At 45.4% G+C, this 19,310-nt stretch overlaps 1 protein-coding gene and 1 long non-coding RNA gene across 4 annotated transcripts in view; both read right to left on the bottom strand.

The window, feature by feature from the left end:
- PIP4K2A (phosphatidylinositol-5-phosphate 4-kinase type 2 alpha) overlaps positions 1-19,310 on the bottom strand; it is a 186,099-nt gene that overhangs the window by 154,669 nt on the left and 12,120 nt on the right. The window lies entirely within an intron of this gene.
- Positions 1,394-6,958, bottom strand: LOC131483512 (uncharacterized). Its single transcript, XR_009247753.1, has 2 exons — positions 2,997-6,958; positions 1,394-2,160 (listed from the first exon to the last, which is right to left on the bottom strand). It is a non-coding gene; the product is annotated as an uncharacterized LOC131483512 (long non-coding RNA).

Below are 19,310 nucleotides of genomic sequence, written 5' to 3'. Positions count from 1 at the left end.
TAAGAGGAGTTTATTAACAAAGTACGCGTGCATACTCTTCAACTGATTTTGGTTTTTTCTTTTAACCCAATGTTTTTGGTATTTACTATATAAGGTCTAGTACTTACTGCTAAAAAGGCAGAGTGGGATAGGACCTAAGAATTGAAGTCTTTATGTCTCTGAACCCTACGTACCAACTGTAATAAATTTCAGACCAAAAGTGAGTCATTAAGAAGAAAATCTCCTCGGCGTGCCTGGGTGGCTCAGTCGGTTAAGCATCCGACTTCAGCTCAGGTCACGACTTCACCGTTCGTGAGTTCGAGCCCCGCGTCAGGCTCTGTGCTGACAGCTCAGAGCCTGAAGCCTGCTTCAGATTCTGTGTCTCCCTCTCTCTCTCTGCCTTCCTCTACTCAAGCTCTCTGTCTCTCTCTCTCTCTCTTAAAAATATATAACATTAAAAAAAATTTAAAAAAAAAAAAAAAGAAAGAAAATTCTTGAGCAATTTTGGTCACGACACAGAATCAAAGTCTCAGGATTTAAAAAGCTACACGCTGCCTAATCCTATCACCCACCTGGGGACTGGTGCCTCCAGACAACAGCAGCACTTGGGGCCAGTCCTTGTCAACTCCAGTCACACACGTTGGTAGCCGAGCCATACTTCGTTATCAACCGTGTTCTTGGTCCTTCAATACCAAGAGAGTAAGTAACGATACTTACTTTTTATAACGATACTTACTTTTTATATATGAGCGTAAATAGATTCACGGGTGCGGCATCCCTTTCGTTCTTGAGTGAGGGAGAGGGGGTGGACTTATAGCTGGCGTGTCAGGAATGCTGCCCAAACCCGACTCTGCCCATGGGAGTGTGCTCTGATTGTGAATGTTTATCCATCTTGTCTACCACTGTGGAAAAGAGACTTTGAAACGTGCTGACCCAGCACATACTCGGATAATTTCAGGAACAGGAAACTCATTATTCCCAAAGGCAGCTGACTGCATCCTTAAACAACTGGAACTTCTAGAGAGTGGTTCTTATCTACTGAAGGAAATCTAATCTCCCGAATGCTTACACATCCTACATCTGACTTGAATCTCACAAATGAATTGGGGGGAGAGGACTCCAAACCTCTGGGTTTCTTTCAGAGATCTGAAAAGGGATATCAGCAGGGGTCAAAGAGACAAGTTTCTCCCTGTCAGTCCTTCTATATTCAGGAGTCCCTTCTACATTTATTTATATTGTATTTATTTATATTATGTCCCTTCTATATTAAGGAGTTAATCAATAATTGAAGAAAGGAAGCCCTTCTTTCTGTTTTATTTATTTTTTTCCTTGAGAGAGGGAGCAGCGGCAGAGAGAGAAAGGGAGAGAGAGAGAGAATCTCTTTTTTTTTTTTTATGTTCATTTATTTTTGAGAGAGAGAGAAAGAAGTGCATATGAGCAGGGGAGTGGCAGAGAGAAGAGGACAGAGGATCCAAAGTAGGCTCTGCCCCGACAGCAGCGAGCCCGATGTGGGGCTCGAACTCACTAACCATGAGATCGTGATCTGAGTCGAACACTCAACCGACTGAGCCACCCAGGCGCTCCGGGAAAGAGACAATCTCCATCTCAGGACCGTGAGATCACGACCTGAGCCAAAATGAAAAATCAGACACTTAACCGACTGGGCCACCAAGACGCCCCTCTTCTTTCTGTTTTAATCTACGAACAAAAGAGAGTGCGGTCACAAGTAGCTTAGTAACATCTCGATTTTAAATTTTCAGATAAATACAGCTCACATTTTATTAGAGATGAACGAGGGGTCCACGAAAACGGAAAGAATTAGAAGCGCCGAAAAGACGACCGTTTCCTGAACGCGTCAAAAGAGCAGTGTGAGTGGAAAATTTTGAAACCGTGGACACAAAAGAGTTGAAATACAGTATCCGTAGAGAACGGCACTCTGTAGTGACTTAAAACGAAGGATCCCCTCTAAGTGGCCTGCACAGGGTCTCGGGCACCAGGCACAGAGCGGAGAACCACCTGTCACGATGACGAATGTCTTCAGTAGTAGTGACAGCACCCGGTGGGGGACCTGCAGGTCACCAAAAGCACGAAGTGCTTCCCTCACCAAAGGCGAAGCTCTCCTATCCCCACGAAGCTCCTCGAATACAAGCTGACCCAGATGAGACAGAGACGCGCGTTTCTCTGCAAACAACAAAGAAGGAAGACAGGGCTTCCGATTGGAAATGGAAACAGCGCATCGAAGTGCCACCTCGGAACACGAGAGCCACCCGAACGAGCACAACCCCCTGAAAACGGACTGTGTGGCCACGGACACCCTGCGGCGTCTTCACTGGCTGCCTCGAGCCTTTCTTGAGCTACACGCTCACGTCAGAGGAGACAGATCACTCTTCGGGCATCAGTGAGTAAGGCCAGGACTGGCTCACCACTCATTCAAATACTTGAGCCCTGGGGAGGGAGGGAGGGAGGGAGGGAGGGAGGGAAGGAAGGAAGGAAGGAAGGAAGGAAGGAAGGAAGGAAGGAAGGAAGGAAGGAAGGAAGGAAGGAAAGGGAAGGGAAAGGAAAGAAGGAAGGAAGAAGGAAGGAAGGAAGAAGGAAGGAAGGAAGAAGGAAGGAAGGAAGGAAGGAAGGAAGGAAGGAAGGAAGGAAGGAAAGGAAGGAAGGAAAGGAAGGAAGGAAAGGAAGGAAGGAAGGAAAGGAAGGAAGGAAAGGAAGGAAGGAAGGAAGGAAGGAAGGAAGGAAGGAAAGGAAGGAAGGAAGGAAGGAAGAAAAAGGCCATAATTGCTTATCCCAAGAAAATATTTTATTCAATTAAGTATCTCTTGAAACTTGCACCGGTCTTGACCTTATTAGCATTAGATCGACAACAGCAACAGAATTATGCCGGGAATAATAAACAGAAGTAACAGCGACAGGCACTGTTCTTGGGGGTTTTTATGTAGATTAACTCATTTAATCCTCAAAACTACCTTCCTGGAATAGAGGGACAACCCTGTGAGGTGGGTACTGGTCCTACCCACCTCGTACAAAAGAGGAAACTGAGGCACAGACAGGTGAACTTGTCCAAGGTCATAGAGCTGGCAACTGGTGGGACCCCGTCAGTCTCGCTCCTAAGTCAGAGCTCAGGCACTAAGCCGGACCACCCGGCCCAAGTCTGCAAGAAAGCATCAGGTCACATTTAAATCGTTAGGGCTCCCCAAACCGGAAATCTTTAACATTACTTACTCTCTCTCTTTTTTTTTTTAAGTTTTATTTATTTAAGTAATTTCTACAGCCAACATGGGGCTCACACGACCCTGAGATCAAGAGTTCCATGCTCTTCTGACTGCGCCAGCCAGGAGCCCCAAGATTATTTACTATCGTCATGTGTTTTCCATCAGTTGAATATTTTAAATAAAATTTTGAAAGATTTTTGTTTCTCCCTTTATGGAAGACACTGACACAAAACTGAAGTCACTTCTCTTTCAAGGGAATTTTTCTTCCAAGGGCACAACTACAGAAAAAGGGGAGAAAACCTAACATTTACTGAATGTGCCATGACTACTAATTCTGCCAGATGCTTTTATTTTATTTTTTGTTGTTATTTTTTTAAGTTTATTTTTAATGTTTGTTTATTTTTGAGAGAGAGAGAGAGAGAGAGAGAGAGAGAGACAGAGTGTGAAAAGGGGAGGGGCAGAGAGAGAGGGAGACACAGAATCCGAAGCAGGTTCCAGGCTCCGAGCTGTCAGCACAGAGCCCGACGTGGGGCTCGAACCCACGAACTGCGAGATCATGACCTGAGCCGAAGTCAGACACTCAACCGACTGAGCCACTCAGGCGCCCCCAGATGCTTTCATATTCCTTATCTCCTTTTGTCCTCGTAACAACATGGCAAGAAATACCAAACCCATTTTACAGATGATAAGACGGAGCTTGAAAGGATAAATAACTTGTCCAGGACAAATGAAGCGTTCGAATCTGAAACAGCTCCGGTCCAATGCCAACCAAAAAACGTAACCCAGGCGTCCAATGCAAAGAAGAGAGCAGTGGGGCATAAACTGGCCGCGGGGCACGGGAGCAAACATTTCTACCAGCCCCCTTGTCCTGGCACTTGGTCCACATTGAAGGATGAAAACGTCCTCATCCTCAAGCAAATGTCACTCATGCGGTCCCCACAGAACGCCCTGAGGGAGGCTGAAGAGGTGGGATCCCCATTTTGCAAACAAGAAAATGAGGGGCACCTGGCTGGTTCAGTCGGTGGAGCCTGTGACTCCTGATCTGGGTGGGGGGTGGGGGTTCGAGCCCCACGTTGGGAGCAGAGATTACTTAAAAATAAAACCTTAAACACACACACACACACACACAAGAAAATGGAATGGTTTGGGGAAAGCCTGCAGAGATGCTGGGACTCAAACAACAGTGCTATGTGTCTGTGCCGAATGGCAGCAACGGAGCCCAGGCCGTGACGCTCCATTTTACTCTGGTCGCCTCAGGATGGCGGCTGTGACCAGCTGAGCTCAGAGCTCCTCCCCAGCCACCTCTCCTGCAGCCCGGCTCCATCGGACTCGTGCCTTCCCTTGTCCTTGTCATCTGACCTCCTGAAAACCTGCACCGTCTCCCAGGGCCTTATAGGTAATAAACCTTGAGTGCCTTTCCAGATACCAAACTTTTTTCTTCACTTCTAGATACGAAAAACCCCAGAGTTATTTTTTCTTTTTAATTTTTTTTTTTAGCATTCATTTATTTTTGGGAGACAGAGAGAGACAGAGTGCAAGTAGGTGAGGGACAGAGAGACAGGGAGACGCAGAATCGGAAGCAGGCTCCAGGCTCTGAGCTGTCAGCACGGAGCCCGACGCGGGGCTCGAACTCACAAACTACGAGATCGTGACCTGAGACGAAGTCGGACGCTTAACCGACGGAGCCACCCAGGCGCCCCCGCCCCAGATTTATTTGTATTCTCTTGTTCCTTCTCCTCCTCTCAGGATTATTGATTTCCGTTGTGGTATTGTGTCTTTCTTTACATATAGATCGGATCGTCGTACGAGACGAGTGGGAGGTTCTCCCCAGGTTTCATAAAACTTGTCACTGAGTTTTTAAACTTCGACTCCCTACTTCTCATCATAAAACCTATGCCCTTAAATGTCATTTGTGTAAAGCAGAGAGACCGTGACACTTAAAACTGGTCATTGTTTATGTATGCCCTCCCTGCGTCCACAAACGATGACGCGGCTCACCCGTTCCTGCCACATTTGGGTGTCGTTTCCAATGGTTCCAGGTGGAAGCTCCTGCCAGAGGGGGAGCCGGCCCTCAGCAGATATCTGACTGACAGGGCTTCAGCCCCTGACTCTCAAGAACACACTTCAGGGCGGCACAACTTCTCAGAAACCTTCCTTCGTAACGTTTCCAATGACTAGTGAGCGGGAAGAGTTGCGAGAGCAGCTTAGGACTAGAGTCAAGGAACCTGCGTTTCCTGTCATGGGGGTCTGGACCATGTGGCACTGCACTGTCAGTGTCCCAGCCAACAGAAAAGAGTCCCAAATCTATACCAGAGGGTCTGAGGAAAAGCATGGGGTGGAAGATGCTTCTAAAGAAACACATCATGGAAGCTGTCTTTAGAGTCTTCTAGCCTAAGGGTAGCTCTTTATTATCTCTTATCCTAAACACTGTCGTCCCTGCTCTACAGCTCAGGGTCTGGGGGCTCTGAGTACTACTGAGGAATGCTTCTGAGAAACACCCAGGTCCTGCCTGTGACCTTCCCCTAGACAGAGGGGGCCCTTGATTATGAAGGCAGATTCTCCTTTTACCCAATACAACACGGCCTTCGCGAACTCCATTCCGAGGTACTAATTCTGCAGCATGTGAATTCTCTTTCAGTCGACGATGCAGAAAACGCATCCGTTAGGCGCTCAATAATGACCTCAATTCATCACCAAGCCAGACGGGAAAAATTGATTCTTGCATTATTTATTCAAGCCTTGTCTTGGTATAAAGCCAGATTAGGAAAAGGCCATACACCTGGGCTAAGTCATCCTGAGTCCCCAGCCCCGGGTCACATTTTCACCCATGGCCTTCACCGAATTCCACAAAAACTCATTTTCTTGTCTAATGCCCTCTAACAGCAAACTTCCCTCAGAACCGGGCGGTGAAAATGAAACCAGTGTTTGTCCTGGTAGGAGACAAGGATGGTTCTGTCACAGCTTTGTCGTGGCTCCTAAAGAAGTCAAGTTCAAATGCCAAGGTCCTTAACCAGGACTGTGCACAATGTTATGGTAAATATATGTTTCCCTCTCCTTCTTTACAATTTGGTATTTTTTTTACCTTGTTCGGTGTTTGTTTTATTTTATCTACGCCTTCCTTGTTAAGTCTCGAGGACTTCTGGAGAGTAGACAGGTTATAAAGATTTCACCTTCACCACTAAAAACAGAGTGATTCTGTATTGCATCTTGATTCACTTAGAAGGCTACTTCTCAGGAAATGAGACTCTGCTTCGGAGTATTCTTCACATTTCAGTAATATCTAGACGAAGCATGTGTCTGTGATGAAAAGGACGGAAAAAGAAAAAGAAAGAGGATTTCAAGGCCATATGCTTGGGAAGCAAAAGAACAGAGCAGAGAGATTTGAGAAGGAAATTAGTCTTTAGGAAGTCAGGTATCAACAGGTTTCCACTAGCTCGTCTGGGTAGCGCGGTGGGTCGTGTATACACGACCCGGAGACGAACTGACACAGAGCAGCCCAGTGCTGGCCGGGGAGACGTGATTCTAGTCCCATCTGAAGACGATCTCTTTCTCAATGCCTGTTTTCTCATGAATAAGATGAAGGAAGAGGGGGGTTGGGGGTGGGGATCACAAGTAGCATCTGGTTCTAAGCAGATTTTATGATTTTTTTGGAAACAGAATCTAAGAAATGAAGAGAACCTGATGAAAAGGTGCAAATCCGGAGTCACTCCATCACATACATACTGCGTGGAGAATCTCCTAAGGGATGTGTACGCGGGGGGGGGGAGGGTGGGAGCTGCTGGGTTTGGGGAGAAACTCTCAGAATGTCCATTTATGGTCATTTTTTAATCTTCTTTTAAAAACATTTTTTTTTTAATGTTTATTGTTGAGAGAGACAGAGTGCGAGCGGGGGAGGGATAGAGAGAGAGGGAGACACAGAATCTGAAGCAGGTTGCAGGCTCTGAGCTGTCAGCACGGAGCCCGACATGGGGCTCGGACTCACGGACCTCGAGGTCATAAACTGAGCCGAAGTCAGGTGCTTAACCAACTGGGTAACCCAGGTGCCTCTATTTTTTATCTTTGATGGAAAAGAAATGCCTCTTACATCAACACCGGCGCCCTTGTTTGGATTCACATGCAAGATGGTCCCCATCATCTGCGCAGTTTATTTATGGTAGGATGTCATCTATGTGGTAGAAAAAACACAACTGGGGTGCCTGGGTGGCTCAGTCCGGCAAGCATCCAACTCTTGGTTTTGGTTCAGGTCATGATCTCACGGTTTGTGAGTTTGAGCCCCGCACCGGACTCCATGCTGACAGTGCAGAGCCTCCTTGGGATTCTCTCTTTCTCCCTCTCTCTCTGCCCCTCCCCTGCTCGTGGTCTCTCTCAAAATAAATAAATAAAACTTAAAAAACACACACACGCAAACTTTAAGTAATGAGGTGGGAGTGACCACAAAAATATTTTATACCATCCAGAGCTGTTCTAGTTTTCTCATGGCAAAATACATAAAAGAATTGTCTTGGGGCGCCTGGGTGGCTCAGTCGGTTAAGCGTCCGACTTCGGCTCAGGTCATGATCTCACAGTCCGTGGGTTCGAGCCCTGCGTTGGGCTCTGTGCTGACAGCTCAGAGCCTGGAGCCTGTTTCAGATTCTGTGTCTCCTTCTCTCTGTGACCCTCCCCCGTTCATGTTCTGTCTCTCTCTGTCTCAAAAATAAATAAACGTTAAAAAAAAAAAAAAATTAAGAATTGTCTTAAGGATGATTAACATATTCTTCTTATATGTAAATACAACCTGTTCTAAATTTACTGACCTACTCCATGATCACAAGTAGCTGTCACTAATATGCTACCTGGAGGATATTTTTATTTTTTTTATTTTTTTTTTAAATTTTTTTTAATGTTTATTTATTTTTGAGACAGAGAGAGACAGAGCATGAACAGGGGAGGGGCAGAGAGAGAGGGAGACACAGAATCTGAAATGGGCTCCAGGCTCTGAGCTGTCAGCACAGAGCCCGACGCGGGGCTCGAACTCACAGACCGTGAGATCATGACCTGAGCCGAAGTCAGACGCTTAACCGACTGAGCCACCCAGGCGCCCCTTGGAGGATATTTTTAAATGAGCTTTTACTTAGTCCCTTCAAGGTAAAGATGAGGTTCTAAAAAGTTCAAGAAAATAACTGCTTTTTGGAAAGAAACTCGTATTACGGAGACGGCAATTTGAAAGGGGGTGCTTTTGTATTTACAGAGAACTTAGAAAGTTTTCTAATCCATTTTAAAAATGTCAGTGAATGTAAAAAGTGTATTTCAACCCTCCACCATCATTATTAATATAAACTGAAATACATTTTTCGGGAATTTAATGAGATCAGGGGAAAAAAGGAAATTCACCAAGTTGTAACCAAATGTTCTGCATAACTGGTAGATGGTTTGAAAATGAAATTTGCTGGTTAATAAATATAGTCGTTAATGAACTTCAACTATTTATTTGGATCAACGTATCTCGGTGAGATAACTTTTTTTTTTTTTTTTTTTTTTAGCTCTTATGAGTTTTCAAGCCAAATAACAAAATAAGTTGAATGTAGAACCACACTTGTCAAATCGCAGACTGGTCACAAAGATTTTTAAAAACAATGACACAGGACGCCTGGATGGCTCAGTCGGCTAAGCGCTTGGACTCATGGTTTCAATTCATGTCAAGATCTCACGGTTGGAGAGACTGAAGCCCGAGTGGGGCTCTACATGGACAGCAGGGAGCCTGATAGGGATTCTCTGTCTCCCTCTCCCTCGTCCACTCTCGCAACTAACAAGAAAGAAACAAAGACAGAAATTCATCTGTATACTTTCATTTAAAAATACATGGGGGGCCTCGCTGGCTCAGCTGGGAGAGCGCATAACTCTTGATCTCAGGGTCATTAAAGCCCCATGTTGGGTGTAGAGATTATTTAATAAACTTTAAAAAAATAATAAAAATTGGGGCAACTGGATGGCTCGGTGAGTTAAGTGCCCAAATGTTGATCTGGGCTCAGGTCATGGTCTGTTCGTGGGATTGAGCCCCCCCCACCCCCCAGCACTAACAGCGCAGAACCTGCTTGGGATTCTCTCTCTCCCCCTCTTTCTGCCCCTCCCCTGCTCACACTCTCTCTCAAGAGAAATAAGTAAACATTTCAAAAAATAATTAAAATTAAAAAAAAAATTAAAACACATAACAATAACGTTCTTAACAAGAGCAAGATTTTGGCTGTTAATACTCATTTTATCTTTAATGCATCTTTAAAACTTCTTTGTGTTCGGGCCACTTGGGTGGCTCAGTTGGTTAAGCATCTGACTCTTGGTTTCCGCTCAGGTCACGATCTCACGGTTCATGGATTTGAGCTCCACATGGATTTGAGCTTGGGATTCTCTCTCTCTCCCTCTCTCTCTCTGCCCCTCCCCCACTCACACAGTCTCTGTCTCTCTCAAAAATAAGGAAATAAACTTAAAAAAAATTCGTTGTGTTCTAGGGGCACCTGGGTGGCTTGGTTAAGCACCCCAACTTCAGCTCAGGTCATGATCTCGTGGTTCATGAGTTCGAGCCCCACATCAGGCTCAGCACTGACAGTGCTTGGGATTTTTTCTCTCTCCGTCTCTCTCTGCCTCTCCACTGCTGGAGATCTGTCTCCCTCTCTCTTTCAAAATAAATATAAACTTTATATAAAATATAAAAAATATAAGAAATAAAATAAACTTTTAAAAAGTTAAAAAAAAACACTTGGATACCTATAAGAAAATTAGTGATAATCACTCGAGTTTATCTCTGTTTCTCCCATGCTCACCAAAAGTAACAACTTTCAGAATCATTTGTCACTTCACAGTTTCTCCCAAAACAATCAATAATGCTTTATAATCCAGGGACTTCCTGGGATGGCTACCCACCCCCCACACCAAAAAAAAAATCCTTTATATCAAGTAAATATATCTATTTCACAAACAGAAATATGCAATTATTTCTGCCTATCCAAATTCAATCTGTAAAAGATTTCTTCCCATCCACCATACGTAAGAGCACATCTTGTTTTCCTAATTGTAAATGCCACATGTTCAACATTTAAAAAAAGTCAAACTATAGAAAGATGTAAGTAGAAAGTAAAAAAAAAAAAAAAAAAAAAAAATCACCTATGATTCCCTCCCCTCCTCAGAGAGACCTGTAATGTTTTAAAACACAGGCTGTGTCCTCACTCAACCTATCACAGTCCTACACAGTGGTGACACTGAAGTCCATAAGCATGTGTAAGAGTTACAATGTATTTCAGTACACGGATGCATCATTTCATTTAACCCCAAACATATCACACTAATGGATATCTATATTCTTTCCAATTTGTTTATGATAAGAAAAGACCTGTGTTTTGGTTTTGGTTTGTAAGGAAACAGGATAAAAGGGTCTCTCCTCAGCTGGTATACCCAATGGTTGTAAGTAAACGTTTCTGGCACAACTCTTATTTTGGACTACTCCACACGCCATCAGAACAGCCTTTTCTTCTGGTAAATAACCAAGTAGAAATGAATTCTTAAATGGTCTCTTGTTCTGGAGGTTCAGAGATGGGAATAAATTTGTTCTGAAACAGTATTTGGCCACTCTGGTTAAGTGGAAAACAATCTGTACGGAAGCTTTCTTGAACTCTTGCAGAAATCTCTCACATAAGGAAACAAGTACTTTCTTAAAAACAGAACATAAAAGATTTATATTCGTAATTCTAAAAAGCTCTTATTTTGAAATCAGTGAAAAATTGCAGTTAATTTATCAATATCGAAAAGTCATACTGGCTATGTTCTCACTCAACACACTTTCCAAGACCATTCAGAATGGTCGTGACTTTTAGGGGCTCCTGGGGGGGCTCAGCCAGTTAGGCATCCGACTCTCGGTTTCAGCTCAGGTCATGATCTCAAGGTTCGTGGGTTCAAGTCCCACAATGGGCTCTGTGCTGACAGCTTGGAATCTGCATGGGATTCTCTCTCTTCTCTGCCCCTCCCCCCTCAAAATAAATAAACTTAAAAAAAAATGGTCTGTGACTTTTAAAACATAAATTAAAGAGACTTTTTAAACAAAATGTAATATTTATGGCTTTTTGTGTCAGTTAATATTTTAAAATAATAATAGGATAGGAATAATTCTCTATTAAGTAATCATCTGAGTTAAATATACATTACCATCTTTTGATAAAAGGCCCTTAATTTTCTACTTAATTCAAGCTTTAAAAAATAAAAATCAATTAAGGTTCAATTTTAAAAGAAACGCATTATCCAGGGACTAATTTTAAAGCCCGCATCCATCTGAAATAGTCCATAATTTAGGCCTTCTGAAAACTGGCAACCGTAGTTAACCGCTGTCACAATAAAACACATCCACACAGAGTGGGAATAACAGTTTATCTGGATGACTGTGGTTTATAAGCATGACCTTTCCTTTCCTTTCGCATTTGTCCCTTCAATTTTCTTCAGTGTTCTCAAGCACTCTTCCTCTTCAGCCAAAGAGAAATGTTACTTCTCATATTACGTAAAAGAGTTAAATATTAAAACAGGGAATTTTGGTATTTTTTAAAATATTTATTTATTTACGTAATCTTTACCCCCCCCCCCCCCAAGTGGGGCTCAAACTCACGACCCCAAGATCAAGAGTCACACGTGCTTCTGACTGAGCCAGCCAGGTGCCCCGGGAATTTTACTCTTTCATTATCTATTAAAACTCTTTTATTTTACTCTTTTACTGTTTATTAAACTACACAATATACTCCTTCACTTCTGTCCAAAGGAAAACTTACATGGCTTTCTCCTTTCGGAATACAAGTTAACTAAGGAAGGAGCCGGGCGCTCACAGCTACCTGGGCGAACCTTCCGCCTCCCCTGCCTGGCCTTGCCAGGCTGCAGGGTGTTTGTGAAGTCAGCACAGGTGACTGACGTATTTACATCAGATAATGCTGAGCAGAGGGGACAGCACACAGAGCGGAGCTCCAAGCCAAGGACAGGACTACCAAGGGCTGAGAGCACTCAACCTTTAAAGAGCAAACACATATATTCTAATTACGGACTGCAGCGGAAGGAAGTGTAGCGGTCCTTCTGAATCATCCACTGGTCAGGTCTCATGTGAAGTGCTAAGACTGGGGAACCAACTACAAATTCCTGGTGTTCTATTTTAGGCGTGTTACCCGCCAGGAAATGCTAGAGGGTTGGGTATGATAAAAGCTACGTAGAGTACGGCCAGTTGAAGTTGAGTCAAACATAAACAGAGGACACTGGCCCGCTTCTGGGATCCAAGTACTCTGCCTGAAAAGTTACCAGCTTCCAACTGACCACGACTTGTCCTACTCTTATCTCCACCCCAACTTCCAGACCCCAGACTTGTAGGAAAGCACATAGTTAGTCTTGTGGTGTTTGTTTGTTTGTTTTTTTTAAAAAAAAAGAAAAAAAGGAAACGATGGGGTCGCCTGGGTGGCTCAGTCGGTTGAGCGTCCTACTCTCGATTTCGGTTCAGGTCACACAATCTCATGGTTTATGAGTTCGGGCCCTGCATCCGGCTCTGCACGGAGCCTGCTTGGGATGCTCTCCCTGCCTCTCTCTCTCTCTCTCTCTCTCTGCCCCTCCCCAACGCAGGTGCATACATGCAAACATGCACTTGCTCTCTCTCAATGTAAATAAACATTAAAAAAAAAAAAAAAGGGAAATTACAAAGCCTTCTGTTTCGGAGACCCTGAGGATTCCAAACTTGAATGAAGAACGAAATTGTGATCAGTGGGTCACTGACCACAGCTCTCCTTAGAGGACAGACAGATGGACAGCATGGCGGCTGGTCTTCCAACCCCAAGCTGCACGTATGTTGAACTACCTAAAATGCCTCTAAACGAGGCTGTAAGCGGGTTAAAAGCATCCTTTAGAAATATATATTTATATAAACAGCCCTCTGTGAGAGCAATTTGGCAACGTGTACCGGGAGGGGAGCCTTGACATACTCATATCCTCTGACCAAATAATTCCTCAAAAGGCAAGTCTGTTCTAAGGAAGCTATCCAAAAAAGGAAAAAGGTTTATATGGGGAGATGTTGACTGCAGCACTATTTATGGAAGCCAAAAAAAAAAGTGGAACCAATGTATAGACTATTAAAACTTCATTAGACTATTAGGCATTCATTAAAAATTACCATTGCGAGGAATACATAACGATATGACGAAGTAGATGGACAGTATAATCTCAATGAGATTTTAAAAAAGGACTGAAGGGCCGCCTGGGTGGCTCAGTCGGTTAAGCGTCCGACTTCAGCTCAGGCCACGATCTCCCGGTCTGTGAATTCGAGCCCCGCATCAGCTGACAGCTCAGAGCCTGGAGCCTGTTTCAGATTCTGTGTCTCCCTCTGTCTCTACCCCTCCCCCATTCATGCTCTGTCTCTCTCTGTCTCAAAAATAAATAAATACTTTTTAAAAAAGTAATTAAAACAAACAAATAAATAAATAAATAAATAAAAAAGGATGGAAAACTACACATCGAAACATTGACACGGATTGCCTCTGGACATTCTTTAATGTTTGTTTATTTTTTGAGAGAGACAGTGCAAGCGGGGGAGCGTCAGAGAGAGAGGGAGACACAGGAGGCACAGCGGTCTCCAGCTCTGAGCTGTCAGCACAGAGCCTGACGCGGGCCTCGAACCCACGGACGGCGAGATCATGACCTGAGCCGAAGGCGGACGCTGAACCGTCTGGGCCACCCAGGCGCCCCTAACCTATTTTTTTCTTTTAAACTTAAACCTGTCCCTGTCCTCCTACTCTGGCTCAACGTGCCAAAAAAAAAAAAAAAAAAAAAAAAAGTAAGTGCCTTATGGGTTTATAGTAATTGTTTCTGAACAGTTCTTTCTACGCCAAAGCATTTGAACTTTTCATCTGTGTGCAGACAGAATCCAATTTGTGAATGGGTTGCGTTCCAGACATTCATTTTTCAGTTGGCTATTTGTTTCTATGAGGAAACATGTTCCAAGTCCTAATGTTATCGTAAAAGCCTGGTTCTGTGAGGGAGGGGTCAGTTGAAAAGAAAGTTTCCTCTCGGGATTGTGGGCCCAGAAGACAGCTGCAGCAAATTTTCCAGAACGTAAAGTTGATCAGTAGCACATTGAGACAGGTAATCTGGGACCATGGAAACTTGAGGAGTCAGGGCAGACCTGGCAAAAGATACGTGAACACAAGAGGCACCTGAGCAGAGGACAGTGGGACAGCAGTGTGGGCAGGCGGGAAGGGGATTACTAAGGAAATTCAAGAGGACCACAAAGAAATTAAGTTTAGGGGCACCTGGGTGGCTCAGCGTCCGACTCTTGGTGGTTTAGGGTCAGGTCATGATCTCTCGGTTCGGGAGATCGAGGCCCTGCATCAGGCTCTGCGGTGGCAGCACGGAGCCTGCTGGGGATTCTCTCTCCCTCGCTCTCTGCCCCTCCCACATCTCTCTCAAAATTAATAAATAAACTTAAAAAAAAAAAAAAAGAAAGAAAGAAATTAAGTTTCCGGTAGTTTAGAGGAGTCTCCAAACTTTTAAGACTACGGATGACTCAGTCGGTAACGCTTCCATCGCCGTTGTAGCTGGTTATCCCTGGCAGCGAAGAAAACAATAACAAGGACCGCGTGTTGTGTGGGCAGAGGGGGATTCCAGCCTGGGTATACAGCTATGGGACAAAAATTGTAAATACACACGTTTCTGTCACAGTGTGATCGGGATTCTGAAAAACTAAGCTCTGTGTACACACGGAAAACCACTCAAAACCTATGGAATTCTATCACCAGAACAATTAACAAATAAAATGCTAAAAATACACACTTCGGTCTCCAAAACTGTTTGATTCCAATTGTATACAGAATGGACTTTATCTTTTAAAGAAATACGACTGTGGGGGCGCCTGGGTGGCTCGGTCGGTTAAGCGTCCCACGTCGGCTCAGGTCACGGTCTCACGGTTTGTGGGTTCGAGCCCCGTGTCGGGCTCGCTGCTGTCAATGTGCCTCCTGCTTCGGATCCCCTGTCCCCCCCCCCGCCCCTCCCCCATGCTCTCCCTCCCTCTCTCTCAAAAATAAATAAACTTGGATAAATGAATGACTGCATAATAAAAATACAATTGTGAAGATCACCCCGTGGAAAGAATGTGAGAACCGACTGGGCTCGCAAGGTACAAAGATTAGGACAAAACGCAGAAAGGTTGGGGAGAACCACAAAATTACTACTTCTAAGACTGAGCGCCTGCTGAATCCAGAGGAAGAAGCGGGGATGAGTAAGGGGCGCAGTCCTGCTGTCCTACCGGGGCTGCGGCCCCTGGCTGTTTGTTAGTGTCCGTCGCATCCGCTGCCCTCAGCGGGGACACGCTCACGGAAAGCTGTGTATGCACCAATGTCCACGGCGTGTGCCATCACTCCCTATTTACCAATCGTGGGTCAACTGATTTGCACTATAGAAACACGCGCGCAGCAGAAAAGATGGCATAACGACCCATTTCCTAAAGCAGGTTCGAATCGGTACGGGAACTTCATAAATCCCCTTTTCTTCTGTCCAGCCTGAGCAGCACCTGAAAGAAAGCTTCCTCGAGGCCACCAACACTCACGAACCGGACGTGAGGAATTTCGGATGCGTGAGCGGAGAAAAGCGGGGCAAAGCAGGGCAGCCGCTGGCACCCAGGGCACCTCTGTGCACATCGAAAAAGGAGCTTCCTCTGTGCAGGCAAGTTACGGAGAGGGTGCCTGTTTCTGGCCAAGGCAGCCCCTCGCCGGGGTGCCCAGGTGGCGGTACTGATTCCAGCCCACACCTGCCCCTGGCACCCGGGCGCCCTCGGGCAGGCTGCGTGGGCATGGTCACGTGCCATGCCCCAGAGGCCGTCCGGGGGGCTGTCGTCCAGAACACCTTCCTCGAAGTGCCGGCTGAGGAAACACAAACAAAGCATGCTTATTGCAACTCCAGATAACGCTACGCTCTGAAATGCTAGGCTGTCTAGCACCTACGATTCTAATCCCAGATAATCAAGCCTAAAGAAATTAATGCAAACAGAAGTAATGCCGCTAGAAATACGTACGGAAGAATCAACGTGAATAAGACCGTAAAAATAGAAGATGGGAAGAATAATAGAACCCCCCCAAAAGGCTCAGCAGTTCCCTGAAAAATGACGCAGGCCTTTTGTACATACTTCTCGCTCTGCCAACAACCTGTTTTCACTGGTCTCTACACCAGGCTAATGACAATTCACTCTTCGAGATCCAACTCAAATAGGACTACCTGTCCCCCGGGGCGGTTTATCAATCCTTTGTTGTCTGTGCACACAACCTGGGGGGAGGGGGACTACCCAGGAGGATTCCGAGGCTTGAGGACTGTCTCCGGCCGCTCCATTCAAGTGCCATGGGCAGCCCGGCTCCCCGTGGTGACCGCTGGCTGGACCTGATGGCCACCGACTCCCTTTCTGCCCCTCCTCCTTTCTATCACTCTTGAGAAATCCGAAGTTAGGATGCAGAGTGGCTAATTGCCATCTTAAAGGACCTGGATCTGGGGACAAATAAGTTTAGAAGCTGTGTGGGGCCGACTTCCATAAAGCAGCCGAGAAACGACAACATCCTCAGAGAAAAGGTTCGCAGAAAGTGACGCCAAGATCAGACAGACAGTGGGAAAGGAGCCACTTTGGGTCTTAGCCTATGTGACTAAGTTAAGGGTCCTGCCCTTCTGCTCCACGAGTGACCCAGTAACCCTATTTTTCCTTCAGCTCATCAGACTTTCTTGACTGTCATTTATAACCAAATGAACCTTCTGTTAATATACCATTTTACCACCTTGTTTACATCTTCCCTGTAGGAGTGTAAACTCTCTAGGGGCGTCTGGGTGGCTCAGTCGGTTGAGCGTCCAACTTCAGCTCACGCCATGATCTCACGGTTTGTGGGTTCAAGCCCCCCGTCGGGCTCTGTGATGATGGCTCAGAGCCTGGAGCCTGCTTCAGATTCTGTGTCTCCCTCTCTCTGCCCCACCCCCACTTATTCTCATTTTCTCTCTCTCTCAAAAATAAATAAACATAAAAAAAAATTTTTTTTAAACCCCACAATTCAGGATTCTGTTCAGATTGGGGACATCAAATGCTGAGTTATCCATCAAATGCTGGATTGATCTATAAATTGAAACATCTGTGAAAAGTTCAAAACTAGAAATATAATCATTTCTACATATTAGTTACATAAGCACTGTTAATACAGACTCTTGTTGGCTAATCGCCGAAAAGGTAACAATAATAGACCAAGAATGGTAAGAAAACTATTTAGGCAACCAAACCAGAAACCCCAGAGCTGTCCTCTACTCCCTCCTACCCAATCCAGTTGATTTTACTTCCAAAACATCCCTCAGGCACACCCTTTGTCTTTACTGCCACTCCCACAGGACCGCAGTGTCCCCCTGGGAGTCTCTCCTCCCGTGGCATGGAGTCTCTGACTGAAGGATCCTGCCCCAGGACCATGGCAGGCTCTGACCTGTCCCTTAATGCCTGCCATTCCCCTCAATCGAGAAACTCTGCCGCTTCATCTCTATTTCCGCTAGTGGAGTAGAACGGGGTTTTGGAGATCAACACTGCTGCTGGCAACAACTAAACATCCAGGAAGACAGTGTGTTTTAAACATGATCTTAAAGACACCAAAGCACCGACGAGGCAAGAGTTAGCTTGCCAAAGTCTAAGGAAGAGCAGTCAGCTTAGTCCCATAAGCAATTTTGGCCCTCAGGGCTCTGATGGTCTCCAGGGTTGAGATAAACTGAAGTCAGAGCCTAGAGCCCATCCAAGGAGGGGTGGGCGTGGGGATCTAAACCCTTTCTTTTTGAGGCTAGAATCCAAAAGGGTTGCACCCTCAGGGTAAGTACACATCAAAAACAAACCCATTTCACTCCCCCCAGGGGACTGCAGCCCAAATTTGTATCACCGTGACATTCAGAAAATTCCAAGCTGTGAGTTAGTTCAAAATGGCCTTGATTTATAGCACCCCTGGCCACCCCTTTTGCCACGTGGCAAAGACAAGCAATCCTCTCTAAAGGGACACACTTTCACCCTGAGACTCAAAGAATTCCCCCCCAAGTAATTGTCCGAGGAAAATGAGCAGCTCATAGCCAAAGATAACCAAGCAAATATGGGAAGGACCCACCATGAATAAGAACCAGCAGAAATACAACACAGTGGAGTAATACCCACGAAGATTCGGGATATTGGGATTAGCACTATTTTTCCATCAGTTAAAGAATCTCACATTTAATTTATGGCACGCTTCTGAATACTAGAATTCTCAGACGCATACCTGAAGTCATTAAAAGACCCAAACTACAGGGAATAAACCGGAAAGAACACTGCGGTGCACTCTTCTCTACGATAGCACCTCAGATTGTTCGGGAACGCATTCAGTCTCCACACAATTCTCTTGGTGGCCCTTCAACACCGTGACATTCTACGAAAGAAGTGCTTTACTGGCTGCACCGTCTCTGCTCTGTGCTCAAGGCAAAGCTCTTGCACGCCGCTGTAAACAAAGCTCGTTCTCTGGCCTCGGCTTGGGCTCACCCCATACCTCTTATCGCCGACTTGCACCAAGTTCCCCCGCTCTCATTGCCCAACCCGCTCAGCAAAATGCTGTAAATACCGTGCTCGATCATAGCAAACATGAGTTTTACATGTGGATGAAAGTTGAACGTGGAGAGGCTCACAGAATACCAGCGGAGCACTCCTGGCCTACAGTTTACAGAATCCAGCTCCATCCAGTCATTTCAGTAGGTATTTACTGGGCGCCCACTGCAAACAGGCGCTGTTCTAGGTCCGGGGATCGAGTAAATTAGGCAGCCTTGTCTGCTGTGGAATTGAACATCTTAGTTGGGGGGAAATAAGTAATCAACATGTAAACAACTCAGTTTCCGATGGTGTGAGGTGTCTCAGAGAAAACAAGAGTAACATGAGTGGAGGAAGTTGGAGGAGCCATCCAAGAAGACAGCCCTTTAGCTGGGAGACTAAAATGACAGCCATTCAAAGACTTGAAGGAAGAACATTCCAAAGAGGAAAGTAAATGCGGAAGGTCTGCGGCTGCCCTGAGTTTGGCTTGTTTAAGGAACAGAAAAAGCCCAGCGTGGCCGGAACAAGCAAGTCAT

Source organism: Neofelis nebulosa, chromosome 8 (genome assembly GCF_028018385.1).
Source record: "Neofelis nebulosa isolate mNeoNeb1 chromosome 8, mNeoNeb1.pri, whole genome shotgun sequence".
NCBI lineage: Eukaryota > Metazoa > Chordata > Mammalia > Carnivora > Felidae > Neofelis > Neofelis nebulosa.
Note: the sequence above shows the minus strand (reverse complement) of the source record. Positions and strands in the feature narration are given on the sequence as shown.